The sequence below is a fragment of the Delphinus delphis genome, chromosome 7 (assembly GCF_949987515.2).
Source record: "Delphinus delphis chromosome 7, mDelDel1.2, whole genome shotgun sequence".
NCBI classification, from domain to species: domain Eukaryota; kingdom Metazoa; phylum Chordata; class Mammalia; order Artiodactyla; family Delphinidae; genus Delphinus; species Delphinus delphis.
The window spans coordinates 115077673-115093107 of NC_082689.1; the positions used below are offsets into that span (position 1 = coordinate 115077673).

At 43.1% G+C, this 15435-nt stretch overlaps 1 protein-coding gene across 2 annotated transcripts in view; it reads right to left on the reverse strand.

Moving 5' to 3' along the window:
• The window catches only part of PTPN4 (protein tyrosine phosphatase non-receptor type 4), a 174883-nt gene extending 164603 nt beyond the window's left edge, over positions 1–10280 (reverse strand). For both annotated transcript variants that reach the window (XM_060017056.2, XM_060017055.2), the window contains exon 1: positions 9994–10280. The gene's annotated coding sequence lies outside the window, so the exon portion shown is untranslated. The remainder of the gene's footprint in view (positions 1–9993) is intronic.
• Positions 10281–15435: the final 5155 nt, after the last annotated feature.

The following is a 15435-nucleotide window of genomic DNA, read 5'->3' on the forward strand; positions in this document are numbered from 1 at the left end:
TCCACTAAAAGAAATCAGGATTCCAATGGATGATTCCAGAGCTGGGACAGGAAAAGTACAAAATGAGTCTGGAACATCTTGATGTGCCAGAAAGTAAGGAAATACTCAAAGGATGGGGATGTGTCAAAAAGATGGGAGCCATCTTGAAGGGGCTCCCACTAGCCAAATCTAGGACAATTTAAGCATCAAAATAAAATATAAAATTATAATAACTAATAAAACCCACTGAATAGGAACAGGAATCCATGGGTATATATTGATGTAAATAAAGAAATAAATTCCCTTATTTATTTACATCAATAAATGAATGAACAAATACATGAAAGAAAGAAAACTTTTCAGTAAAAAATCAATTAATAAACGCAGGTGGCAACCTTCATAGCAGTGGTTGATCCAGGCAGGAGGCATCAGTGGACCGACAGCCAGTGGGCAGAGGTCTGATGAGGAATAGAACATTAACAAAATCTTGGAAATCTTCCCACAAAAGAGTTACCAATTACAAGAGGAAAATGATGACTGTATGATAAAGAAACCCAGCAGAAATGAACTCAGTAAGGTGCTCAAGGTTAAACATCGCCAGTGGTGGGACAACACCGTATGCCTCCCAGTGATACACTACGAAGAGCACACCATTCCTATGGTAATTCTTGGCAACAACGCATTCAGTCCACACACGAGCAACTACTGAGTGGACCGAAGTTAAGGGACATCTCACAGAACAAGAAAAGTCAAGGCCATAAAAGACAGAGAAATATCAAGGAACTGTTCCAAACTAAAGAGACATGACAATTAAACACAGTGTGTGATCCTGAACTGGATCTTGGACCAAAAGGGAAAGGAAGACACTACCGGGAGAGGTGGAAAACTCTGAATGGCCTCTGGGTTGTTTTTAAAATTTTTATCGAGGTACAGTTGATTTACAATATTATGTAAGTTTCAGGTGTACAACACAGCGATTCAATTATATATGTGTGTGTATATATATACTTTTTAAAAAAATATTTATTTACTTTATTTACGGCTGTGTCGGGTCTTAGTTGTGGCACATGGATCTTTCGTTGCTGCGCGTGGGCTTCTCTCTAGTTGTGGTGCACAGGCTTCTCTCTAGTTGCGGTGTGGAGGATCTCTAGTTGTGGCGTGCAGGCTCCTCAGCACATGGGCTCTGTAGTTGTGGCCCGCGGGCTTAGTTGCCCCACCGCATGTGGGATCTTCCTTCCCCAACCAGGGATCGAATCCACGTCCCCTGCGCTGGAAGGCAGATTCTTAACCACTGGATCACCAGGGAAGTCCCTATATATTCTTTTTCAGATTCTTTTCCCTCATAGGTTATTACATAATATTGAGTATAGTTCCCTGTGCTGTACAGTAGGTCCTTGTTGGTTACCTATTTTATACACAGTAGTGTGTATCTGTTAATCCCAAACTCTTGATTCCTCCCCCTGCCCCACTTTCCCCTTTGGTAACCCTAACCACATGTAAGTGATATCATATGATATTTGTCTTTCTCTGTCTAGCTTACTTCACTTATTATGATAATCTCTAGGTCCATCCATCTTGCTACAAATGGCATTATTTCATTCTTTTTTATGGCTGAGTAATATTCCATTGTGTATATATATACCACATTTTCTTTATCCATTCATCAGGTGATGGACACTTAGGTTGTTTCCATGTCTTGGCTATTGTAAATAGTGCTGCAAATGAACACTGGGGTGCATGTATCTTTTCGAATTATGGTTTTCTCCGGATATACACCCAGAAGTGGGATTGCTGGATCTTACGGTAGCTCTTTAGTTTTTTAAGGAGCCTCCATACTGTTCTCCAGAGTGGCTGCACCGATGTACATTCCCACCAAGAGTGGGAATGTTCCACACCCTCTCCAGCATTTATTATTTGTAGACTTTCTGATGATGGCCGTTCTGACTGGTGTGAGGTAATATTCAATGAAGTTTCGATTTGCATTTCTCTAATAATTAGCAATTTTGAGCATCTTTTCATGTGCCTTTTGGCCACCTGTACGTCCTCTTTGGAGAAATGTCTACTTAGGTCTTCTGCCCATTTTTTGATTGGGTTGGTTTTTGGTTTTGGTTTTTTTTGATATTGAGCTGTAGGCATCTGGGGTTTTGAAGGTAGTGCTGTATCAATGCTGATTTCCTGATTTGGGAGTTATGTAAGAGACTGCCCATGTTTTGGTAAAAGCACACTAGATTATTTAGGAATGACAGGCATCAGGTCTGCAACTTGCTCTGAAATGGTTCAGAAAAGTCTAATTAGATGAGAAATGGTGCATTCCTCTGAAACAGAAGTAGAGATGAAAATGAGAGACCAGAAATAAGATGATTAGGTAGTTTCACTGAAATTTGAGAATCCAATAACAGAAGAGGAAAAGGGTTGAAGACAATGTCAAGGTTCCTTCTTCGGGCATCTGAAAGGGAAGGCCTCACTGCACGCACTACAGAGAGCCAAGCACAGCAAGATGTGGGCTTATCTTCCATATACACACAGTGTACGTAGTACAGTGTTAAAAACTGGTTGAAGTTCATGTGTGGAAACAGGAGAGGGTGGGAGGAGGCTCATGGGAAATCCCTGTACCTTCCCCTAAATCATGTTGTGAAACTAAAGGTGCTATAAAAAAGTAAAGCCTTATAAAAACATATTTTTTAAGTTGCAAGAATAGTTCAAGGGAAAGGAAATTGGTTGAAGGGGATTCAGGAGCTCTTTGTGCTGTTCTTGCAACTTTTCTGTATGTTTGAAATTATTTCAAAATAAATTAATTTTTAAAATTCAACGAGCACTCATGACAACCTTGGTGCCTAGCCAAACGCCTGGCTCACTATGGGTACTCAATAAAAATTATTTGGTCTTCCCTTTCCAGTTGCCCAAAGAAGAAATCTTAGCATCATCATCAGCCTTCCTCTTTCACTACATCCAAATGGACTCTCAGTTCTCGTGAAACTGCCTAGTCAGTTTTCAGTTCTAGGCCTACGTGCTCATTTCTGGCTCTTATCATCTCTCACCTGGACCGCTGCAGGAGCATCCTAACTGGTTTCTTCTCTGCTCCTTCTAACATCATTTTGGCACCATTCTTGTATCTCTGCATCATCATCTAGAAGTCAGGAGTTATCGTCCCTCATTTAAATACCTGTAATTGCTCCCAAAGTAAACGCTGATTTCCCAACCGTAGGGCACTAAAAAGACAGGCAGGAGCACCAAAAAGGGTATCTCAGATACACACACAAAACAGTGAAGCAATTCCTGCAGGGGACAGGGAGGGGAGAAGGAGAAAAGTGGAGGACTTTGACTGGACTTTCTTTATGTTTATTCTCAGGTTTGGTATTGGTTTTATTATTGATTATATATACTGAGAATGCAGGGGGTGAGTGGGTACCATCAACTCTTCAAAACTAAGAGCCTCTAAAACCATGCTTTTCCCAATTTGGCACCAAAGAAAATAATAATTTTTAGCACACTAGGACAAGTCAAAGAGATTATTCTAGGTCAAAAGAAACCACCCTGGGTGGGTCCAATATGCTCTGGTCACATACATTGACAGATACCTTATTCTCTGGCACAATGGTAAACCATTCAGGGCACCCCAGTTGGGAAGCTCTATTCTAAAGGTCTTAGTACGACTGCGCCCACAGACCAAACAAGGACCCTCACAAGGTTTTATCTCCCACCACAGTCAACACACATATACAAGCACACAGATTCACAAATCTGTATTTGTATTCACACACAAAATCAGACACCAACATGCATCTCATAGACAGACCATTTCTCTAAACACACTATGCATCCTTTCATACTTGTCTTTTTGCAATTGCTGTTCTCTATACCCAGAGATCAATTCCAACTCATCCTTCAAGACATCGCTCAAATGCCACTTCTCCTTTCCCCAGATCTTATTACACTTGTCATTCTGAACTGTAACTGTTTGTTGACATATGTTACCACCCTAGAATTTGAGCTCAAGGACAAGAATCATTTCTTATTTACCGGTATACCAGTGATCCCTGTAACAGACATTCAAATGTCTGTTTAATTAACACACAAATCAATGTTCACTATATCATTCCCCAGTAAACCAAAATTTTCAAAATACATTAACTAAAACAATGAAGTATAATCTTATAATAAAACTAGCATCTTTTCCTAAACAAGAATACCCACTGTTCTGTGAGAGACTTGGCACAGAAATACTCAAACTATTATCCTAGTCGTAGAGTTTTAGACTGAGGAAACAAACCTACAAACAAGCTGTAAGCACAAAGGTATTCACTGCAGATTATAACAGTGGAAACTTTAGGAACAACCAAAATATTTAACAAGAGGTAAATGACTAAATCACCTGATTGATAAATCACCTGAATATCTAAGCAATTGTTTAAATTATATTCATGATGATGGGAAAATAATACCAGTTGCCATTCATTGATCATCTCTTCTATTTAAAGAATAACGCTGGGGGACTTCCCTAGTGGTCCAGTGGTTAAGACCGCGCTCCCAACGCAGGGGGCCCAGGTTCGATCTCTGGCCGGGGAACTAAATCCCACATGCCTCAACTAAGAAGTCTGCATGCCACAGCTAAGAAGCCTGCATGCCGCAACAAAGATCCTGTGTGCTACAACTAAGACAGGGCATAACCAAAACAAATAATAAATATTTTTTTTAAAAATGAAAAAATAAAGAATAATGCTGGATGCTTTATATATATTATCCTAATCCTCACAACAATTCAAGGGCAAGTAGTATTATCCTAATTTCATAGACAAGAAAGTAAGCACAGAGGTTAAACAGTTCGTCCAAGGTTTTTGAGACCAGATTCCAACCCCAAGTCTGTCACCTTTTCCCTACATTGCTCTTCCTCTACAATACAATGTTTCCAATATATTAAACTCAAAATTGTTATCTCTACCATACAACTTTACAAAAAAAATACAATAGGACAATGGCCTGGAAGGAAACAAAAATGTCTTTTAGAGTAGTGATTAAGGGTGAATGTTGTTACAGTATTTATAATTTTTTTATTAGCAACTTTTTAAAAGCAGAATTGCTGAGCAATGGACTAAATTCGTAAGGCACTACAAAAGAAACAACCCCCATTTTTAATTTCTTTACATGTTCATTAAGGACACACAGTAGGTAACATATAAAAACTTAAAAAGTACAAACTCAACTAACTACATCTAAGCAATCATATATTAGCACCAGGGTACTTATTACCAGTATTCAAAAGCTGATCATTATGACTGGATTAAGCAGCATTCTTCCAGAAAAAAGGTGAATTCTCTGGAAGACTTAAAGAAGAGGCATATGGATTGGAGACAGGAATGTTTAAACTGAAGAAACAAGGGCAGAAGGGGAAGAAAAAGAATGCTTTCTTCTTAAGTAAAAATGAGAAGCAGGGTTAGTGAGATGAAGTTGGTAAAAAACTTTTAAGGACAAGCAAACAAGTTTGGAATCAATTGATAAGCAACAGGGAACTGTAATATATTCTCAAATGGTAAGTGGCATGCTCAAAATAAGATCTTTAAAGATTCAAACTTTGTTCCAAGGTAAAGTACTGCCTTTGGTTACACAATGTTTTCGCCAAACAATTGGGGGGAAAATAATCCATTATCCTTTATGTGTGCTTTATATCAATACATACACTTTTCAAAAAGAGAAACTGACTAAACAAACAAAAGTCTTTATATAAGGAGTGTAAGGAGAAGGGGACCTTCAGATATAATGCTTGCAAATATTAAACGCTATTGTACATTTTAATAAGAATCATAGAACTTTAGAGTAAGAAGGGATGCTGGAGATAATCTTTTAGTGATAACCTCTTCTTCATTTTCACAAGGGATCAAGTTGAGGCTCATGAACTAAGTAACTTGCCTAATGTCATATACGAGCCAGCGGCAGATTCAATATCAAAACTCAGATTATCGGGAATTCCCTGGTGGTCCAGTGGTTAGGACTCTGCCCTTCCACTGCAGGGGGCATGGGTTCAATCCCTGGCAGGGGAACTGATATCTCACAAGCTGCATGGCGCAGCTTGGAAAGAAAGAAAAAAAAAAAACTTAAGATTTTCTAGGCAGCAAGATCTAAAGATCTAAAGTTGTGCTGTCCAATATTATAGCTACTAGTAACATCTGGTTATTTCAATTTAAACTGATTAAAATTAAATACAATTTAAAATTCAAGTCCGGGGACTTCCTTGGTGGCGCAGTGGTTAAGAATCTGCCTGCCAATGCAGGGAACACGGGTTCGAGCCCTGGTGCGGGAAGATCCCACATACCGCAGAGCAACTAAGCCGTGCGCCACAACTACTGAGCCTGAGCTCTAGAGCCTGCAAGCCACAACTACTGAGCCTGCGCTCTAGAGCCTGCAAGCCACACTTCTGAGCCCGCACGCCACAGCTACTGAAGCCCATGCGCCCTAGAGCCCACGCGCTGCAACTACTGAGCCCACGCGCTCTAGGGCCCCTGTGCCGCAACTACTGAACCCGTGTGCTGCAACAACTGAAGCCCGCACGCCTAGAGTCCGTGCTCTGCAACAAGAGAAGCCACCGCAATGAGAAGCCCGAGCACCGCAACGAAGAGTAGCCCCCGCTCGATGCAACTAGAGAAAGCCCACGTGCAGCAATGAAGACCCAATGCAGCCTAAAAAAATAAACTAAAATAAAATTTTAAAAAATAAAATAAAGTAAAATTCAGGTCGTCAGGCACGACAGTCACATTTCCAGTGCTCCATGCCACACGTGGTTAATGGCTACCACATCGGACAATGCCAAATAAGAGTACTGCCACCACTGCAGAAAGTTTAACTGGACAGCATGATCTAATGAATAAGCTTCAGAGTCAGACAGACCTAGCTTGAATTCTACTTACTAGCAGTGGGATCCTAGACAAGTTATTTAATTTCCCTTGGCCCCCATTTGGGGGAGGGGAGGGGGAGTAGGGGATTAATAATACTTACCTCACATAGTGTACTTGATGATTATGTGGGATAACATGAAAAGCCCCTTTACATTGTCTGGCACATAACAGACAATAAACACATCCCTCTGGATCCTTTTCTCTTCCTCCTCCTCTATAAAACCTCCTTGTTAAAACATACAAGCACAATAACTCACCCAAATTAATATCTTCCCGGCAAGGTAATCCACAGTACCTAATTTTCATTCTGTTCCCACCAAATACTTGCACCTCTCTTCCAGCGTTTCTGCTCAGGAATAATGAAATGAAGAATGAACGGGGTGGGGGGGAAACTGCCTCTAATGAAATGGAGGAGAATGTAATAATTTTCCCCTCTCATTTCCCATCCTATTTTAAATATGATTGTACTGACTGATCATGCAAAGTTAAAGAAATAAATTGCACTGCTCCTAGGTACCATACTTCCACACCACTAGAGAAGATCCTACAATACTTCACTATATTCCTTCTCACCATCTGGGCTACGAACTGAATATTAAATGAAGAAATAACACCTTCCTCCTACAGTATTTTTCTGGCAAACAATAAAAAGGATTTCCAGAATGCTAAACCAATCTTCAAGGCTTCACAGCTTAACGCAGTAAACTAATTTGACAAATCTAGACTACAGCATAAACTACTTCATAACATGCATGTTATTACCCAGAAAAACAACAAAATTCAACTCAGTTTGGAACCAGTGAATTTCTGCCAATACTAAATTTTATTTAGGAGCAACAATTCATGCTTAGCCACATTAAGTCACACAGACTTGCCATTTGTAGTGAGGTCACTAATTTTACATTCCTAATAACTAACAATTAAAGGACAGCTTTAAAACATTTGTCTTTAAACATCCACCAAACAAGATTTCTCCATATTCTTAAAGCTTCCTTGTTGTTTAAAACTGACCATATAAATTTGGGGGGTGGGGAAGGGGGGAGGGTAGGAGGGAGTCCTCTCAATAACAATTAATAAAAGCGTCTCCTTGAAATTATCTGGCATTCTTACTTTGTTCCTTAAAGATAATTTGCTCAAAAACATGACCACAGACGGCCCCCCTTAAAGAGCTCAGAATAAGTCATAAACAAATACTAAATAGATAACACTGCACACTGTATTGTCACACTAAAATACAAATTGATTATGTTTAGCAGACAAAACTAAAATATTTCAAGTATACAAATCAGAGCTTAAGAAGTCTACGAGGGTCACATAAGTTAAAAAAAAAAAAGCATTTAAAAAGTTTTTATTACTATCCCACATGAAGTACTTTATACATTAAAGTTAGGCTTCTATGCCTGAACTGATGAAATCTAATTGTGAGAGTCTATAATTTTTTTAAAGTACTTCTATAATAATGAAATGTACATTGGTCACAGTAGAACAGTTCAACTGAATTTTCCTGAGGCTGCATCCTAAGTACATCTGACCCAGAAAGTATTTTTAGCAAGTGTGTTCAATCAATGCTGGTTTTATGACTAGCCTAAATTAGAAATTGGGTGTCACAAATTTAAAGTAACAAAGTTATTAGGGACATTTTTAAAGATATTCAATTAGAAGATAAGAAAAAAACCCACAAGGTTTAAACAATTCAATACCCACAGCCTAGAATCTAAGCAGGTTAGAGGCAATAAGAAAGCCACAACCTCAACCATTGCTACTTTGGAGGAACCTGTGATTTTTCTAACTTAAACTTTAACCTACTCAATGAATATTAATAAAACTACAAAAGAGTGATGGCTCCTTGTGTTTTCAAATCTCTTGCCAAATGTCCGAAACAGATTAGCTAAATCACAAATATTCCCATATACAAAAAAAAGACCATGTTTCTCTTCTTATAAACCACTCAAGATCATGATATTGTGGGACCATGCACATGTTTCAGTGAAAAACGGTGACAGAGATATGTGTGCCATAAAAAAAGAGAGACATAAACATGGCTTTTGTGGTAACTGGAGCATAAATTTATTCTGACAAAAAATGGTGGGATCCACAAAGTGATTGCACTCTTTTGTTATGAGTTAGTAATAAAGCTCTGTACAGAAAACAAACTTTTGCTTACAAAAAGCCTTTTAAAAAAAATCTGTAGATTGAATTTCTCAAATTCAAGATTTAACTCGAATATTTAGCTCTATTCCATTAAGCACCTTTTGGGATTTGAGTAATCATTTATTTTAAGGTCATCTCCTCCCCCCCCCTTAAAAAAATGAGAAGTATATAAATCCGGATAAAAAATGCCCTGGCTTTCCTGTTCCAGTCTTCTTTTTACGCAAACCATCCTATACAAGTCGGATACTTTGGCTTTTTGGTTTTTTTCTTCTCCATAAACACGGCTTAAACTGTCCTGTTTCAACTGGGCCCGAGATCCGGTCACATCAACCCAATATTACTCCAACCTCTGACTCTAAAAGCAGTTGGTATATTGCAGACGTACCGGTTGTCCTAGAAAAGGCGCTTGAAAATCCTACACATCGCACTGGTCCACCGTGGTTCGCTGTCTAACGCCTCGCAGGCATAAAGTCTCCCTTTCTAAGTTCCCCAGAACCGTCGTACACGCACGCGTGCCACTGTAAACCGCTTCATCTTAAGGCAACCATGAGACACGCATCCGCACGTCCTCAACTTTTCCTTCTGGCTCAACTGCAGATGCCTAAATACAAGTATGCACCGGCAGAATCATAAAAGGTTTTTTAAAACTTCAAGGGTAGGGACGGTATGTCCGTGCAGGAAGCGCTCAAACGAGCCAATTAAAAAAAAAAAAAAAAAGAATCCTACCAGCAATGGAAAACTCAGAAGACTCTAAAACCTCACCTCGAGTTTAGGGGCCCTGGAACATTCCATCCCCTCTCCCCCGGCTGCCCCACAACAGAGACTGCAACCAAAACCCGCAGGAGGTCGGAGAGCAGAGGCCCCTCGAAGAAAGGGAGGGGGCAAAAAGCATCATCTTCCCCTGAGATCCGGCCGCAGGTACCAGCCTCGCGCGCCACGCAGGGCCGGCCGCCGGCGGGGACCCAGAGCCTCTTACCTTCGTGCCCCAGCCGCGTCCTCCCGGCTGCAGAAGAAAAGCCTGGAGGCCCGGCCGCGCCGCCCCCGGGGCTCCCTCAGCGCCCGCCCAGCAGCCGGCGCCGCAGCGGCCGCGCCACGGCCCCGAGCCGCCGGCACCACCTCATACTGCGGGGCTGCCGCGCGCTCCCGCACCTCCCTGCGGGGACGAGCTAATCCAGCCCCGCAGTGGGGCCGCGGAGAAGGCGGCCCGGGGACCCCGGCGTCCTGAGAGAACAATGTGGGGCCGCGAGGAGGAGGAGCGGAACACCGCGGCGCGAGCGGGCGGACAACAATCCCGGGCAGCGTTTGTGTGCGAGCGTGCAACGGGCGCTCGGCCCCTCCCTCCTCCTCCTCCCCCTGCCCCCCCCCGCCGCCGTCTCCTCCTCCCTCAAGCACACCCCGTCTCCCAGGCCACAGCATAGCAACCGAACATGGCGGCTGCGCAGACGCCGCCAGTCAGCGGCCGGGAGCAGCGGCGGCGGCCACGGGAGGCGATCTCGCGAGAGGCGAGGCCGAGCCCCCTCCCGCCGGCGCGGGCTGGAAGCGGCTTCACAAGCCGGAGCGCGGGGGACGCGCAGGTGCGAGGGAGGCGGGACCTGGGTAGGTGGGAGGGGCTGGAGGAGGGGGCGGAGCGCCGTGGCTCCACCCCGTGGCCCCGCGGCTGTTGGTCACTGAAACTGCGAAACCCCTCCGCCGCCCCCCCACGCAGGACCGACTGACCTGAGGGGCAAAAACCCAAGTTTGAAGAGGAAAACCAGACCTCTTGGCCCCAGGTGGTCCGCACTTCAATGCTGAAAGAGGATACAGGTTTAGGATGCAGTTTTGAATCATTTCCTCTCCTAAATATAGACCCTGAAACAAAGAACAAACAGCGTTCATCTCTAAAACAAACGTTTGGTTGCCTCTGTGTGCCAGGAACGGTGTGCTTTTAAAGGTGGAATTCTTTCGTTCTAAACACGCGTATGAACTGGGTGTTACCAGCCGGGGTTTTTAGCCAGGTGCATTCTAAAATCTTACTGATGGTACGAATGTATTGGCGGTGAGACAGATGCCTGCGGGCTGGGTGGTAGCTGAAATGATGCCAGGGGGAATTTGGGGGCGGTCACATTTCCTTTCCAAATTCATTCTTGTCAGAGCCCTTTCCTGTCGTATGCCACCTTCGTGCTCTTCCTCGCTCTTAGCTTCAGCACCCCACCAGGGCCGGCCTTCTTAAAACGTCCTTTCAAAAATCACTTTCCCTCCAAGCCGACAAAAGGCCTGTTCACTCATCAGGGGTGGTTTTTGCAAGATGAAACCTTGCAAATTTGTACAAATGTGTGAAAGACGGCATTTTCTATTGAGCCTCTTCTCCCTCGCACCCCGGCTCAGCTTTTCCATTTGAAGAAGACAGCCTGTCAGTCCGTATTGCTCTGCTTTACCTCTTCGAATGACTTTCCTTCCCAGAGCTTAGTTCCAGCCCGTGCTCATCCGTCCTTCCCAGACAGGCTTTCCTGCCTCTACTTCTCCGTTTTCTGTGCCTTTGTTCATGCTGTTCCCTCTACCGAAATGCTCTTCCCTTCATCTCCACCTGTCAACAGTCAAGTCATCCGCCAACCGCAGATCACAGAGGACTGCCACCGGAAGTAAGAATTTCTTCCTCCTCTGACATGATACTTCTAGGTTTATACCTCCCTTTTTCTTATCACATTTTATTACATTTTATTATAGGATCCCGGGCTTCCCTGGTGGCGCAGTAGTTAAGAATTCGCCTGTCAATGCAGGGGACACGGGTTCGAGCCCTAGTCCGGGAAGATCCCACATGCCGCGGAGCAACGAAGCCCGTGTGCCGCAACTACTGAGCCTGCGCTCTAGAGCCTGCGAGCCACAACTACTGAAGCCTGTGAGCCTAGAGCCCGAGCTCCGCAACAAGAGAAGCCACCGCAATGAGAAGCCCGCGCACCACAAAGAATAGTAGCCCCCGCTCGCCGCAACTAGAGAAAGCCCACGTGCAGCAACGAAGACCCAACACAGCCAGAAACAATGAATAAAATAAAATAAATATAGGATCCTCATCCCCGTGTGGGTCTTATTGCCGCTGTCCATGGGGAGCTGCTGGAGGTGAGGACCCTGTCTTGGCCGTCTTTGTGTCCCTCTTATGCCTGATGACAGTGACATTGCCTGGTGTCCAAAAAGTTTGTTGAAAGAATGAAATGCTTAAAACTTTAATTGGTGGGATTTCGAGAAGGTACTTGAGACAGAGCAGGCTCTTACTCAGCTTCAAACCTGGTAAACTGCTGTGTCTCTGAGCGATTCACATCTGGTCTGAATCTGTCTTTGTTGATGCCCTGTAGAGCCTCGTAACTAGTCCCCCAACTAACCTTCCTATCTCCAGACCTTCTCCCTCAGCCCCTTCTTCCTACCCTCATCCGTAAACCACAGTGACCTTTCATACAAATAGAAATCTCACTTATAATATAAATATAGCTGGAGTCTCAACCTTGGAGGGACAGGAGGGGGATACCCTTTGCTTTGGGAAACGGCACAGGATGAATCATTTAAGGTAAATGGATGGAAGCCTCCTATCTGTCTACTATTCTTTAGGAAAACTGTGAAGTCACTTTTTAAAAAGTGAGATATAGCTGACATACTGTAGTGCTTTTTATTATATTTGCAAAGTTGTGCAGCCATCACTACTACCTAATTGCAGAACACTTTCATCACCCCAAAATGAAACCCCATATGCGTTAGCAGTCACTCCCCAGTCCCTCCTCCCCCAGCCACTGATAACCACTAATCTACTTTCTGTCTCTAGGGATTTGCCTGCTTCGGACATTTCCTATAAATGGAATCGTACGTTCTGCAAATTCTCTCTGAAAATGCGTGCATTTTTGCTTTTATTTAAATTATAACCTTTAAAAAATTAATAGATGCCTATTCTGGATCATTTTGATGACCACCTTGTCACCAAACACTGCCACTTGATTTAGTACTTGGCACCAAGAACTATAATTTTAACCTTCTTGGGCTAATGAGAAAAAAAATAGAATACTCCTTGTAGAGATAGCCTTCCAGCTAGACGAAGGTCAAGCGTCCTCATGGCACACTGTGCAAAAGTTTCACAGAAATTCAAATACAGAATATTGGGATAATTAAGTCAATTATAAGCTCGCCTAAAAAATCCCGTACCAGTGGGGTGGAGGGATAAATTAGGAGGTGGGACTAACATATACACACTACCATATATAAAATAGATAAACAACAAGGACCTACTGTAAGGCCCAAGTAGGCACTACAGCGTAAGGCACTATATTCAATCCTCTGTAATAACCTCTACGGGAAAAGAATCTGAAAAAGAATAGATATATGAATATGTATAACTAAATCATTTTGCTGTATGCCTGAAACTAACACAACAGTGTAAATCAACTATACTTCAATATAAAAATAAAAATTTTAAAAAACACCATACCATAGCAGTGAGTTTCATAGTCTCATCACAAAGAACAATTTAATTTCAGCAAAATTTCATCTACATTACATACCTAACATTAATTGAAATTTTAATTTTGTTACTGTGCAAAATTGTTGTCGTTTTATAGGTGTAGAAAGGCTATGAGAATAAGGACTTTATACCTAATCTTGTATTTACACAAAATGAAGAAACATAATCTAAAGAATTTAAATTGAGAGTTGGCAAGATTTTTTTTTTCAGCTCAGAGTGGCCTCAAACATTACTAGATATTGACAGACACTGCTCTTAACTGATTGCTTTTTTTTGCGGTACGCGGGCCTCTCACTGTTGTGGCCTCTCCCGTTGCAGAGCCCAGGCTCCGGACGCGCAGGCTCAGCGGCCATGGCTCACGGGCCCAGCCGCTCCGTGGCATGTGGGATCTTCCCGGACCAGGGCACGAACCCGTTTCCCCTGCATCGGCAGGTGGACTCTCAACCACTGCGCCACCAGGGAAGCCCTGATTTTTTTCCCTTTGTCTGTGCCTGCCCTTGGCTGTGCTTTGGGAGAGTTAAGAGCAAGGGTTGTGTCCACACTTGGAGGGTGTTGGCAGAGAGGACTGGCCTTGCACTGTGTGATTGACGCCCAACCCTGGGTAGCTATAGCCAGAAGGGAAAAGGCGTTCGTTCTAGCTTGTGCAGCCAAGCCAGGCTGTCTGGGCTGTGGCGGTGACCTCTGGCAGCCACAAGGCAGCAGGGAGGGAGCTTCAACCAGGTCTTGTGGCCAACTGACCAGCCACTGTGCTCCCCCCACCCCCGCCTCCACATCAGCAACTTGGGAGGACCCCTTTGGAAGAATGATAAGCCCTTGGGTCACTGGGGATCTGCAAGGAAGAGAACCCCACAGGAAAGCTGGACTCAGCTTGCTGGGTAGAACTCAAGAGTGATATGAATTTAACATTAAAAACACACGACTTAAGGGACTTTCCTGGTGGTGCAGTGGTTGGGACTCCAACGCTCCCACCGCAGGGGGCCCGGGTTCAATCCCGGGTCAGGGAACTAGATCCCATATGCATGCCGCAACTAAGAGTTTGCATGCCACAACTAAGGAGCCTGCCTGCTGCAACTAAGACCCGGTGCAACCAAATAAAAAAAAGAAAAAGGAAGAAAGACTTAAAGTGACTCAACTTTGTTGCCTAAGCTGATGAGGTGAGGTGGGACATACAAGGTACACTGGCTTTCAGACACCTGCTTTCTGACATGTGGCCTTAACTGGATATCTGTCTGCCTTAGCTGGACAATGAAGGGGAATTTCATCTTTTCTCCTGTCTGGAGTCTTCAGGCATAACTTGAAGCAAAGCAAAACAAGACAAACAAATTTAGACTTAAACCTTTGAAGAAGTGTCATGCATTTTCCCAAGAAGTTCAGAATCCTATGGCTTGGGCTTCCTTTAATCACAGGGCTCCCTTAAATGTACTTTTGAAAATAGGTATTTATTTTTAAAAATTACATGTATCTCTGACAAAGGTGGCCCAGATTAGTCACTCTGTCGATATGACCCTCTCCCTCTTCTCTTGCCAGCAATTTTTTTCTTTCTTCCTTTCTTCTTTTCTTTCTTTCTTTCTTTTCTTTCCTGCTTTCTTTCTTTCTCAGTCTTTCCCTTTTCCTTCCTTCCTTCCTCCCCCCACTCCCTCCCTCCCTCTCTCTTTCTTTCTTCTTTCCTCCCTTCCTTCCTGTCTATAGCAGGAGAAGACCCCAATTAGCAATCCCTGGTATCAAGAACTATGCATTAAAATGTAAATTTTTAAAAGCAAAGACTTCCTCCTACTCCCAGTCCCACTCTCCAAAGGTAAGCACTATTAACAGCTTCTTATGTATACTTCCAGAATCCTCTCTGCATCTGTAAGCTTAGTATCTTTTTTCCCCAACTACAATGTCTTTTTCCCATACATACTATATTTTACTTACAAATGTCATTAATGACATATACGGATA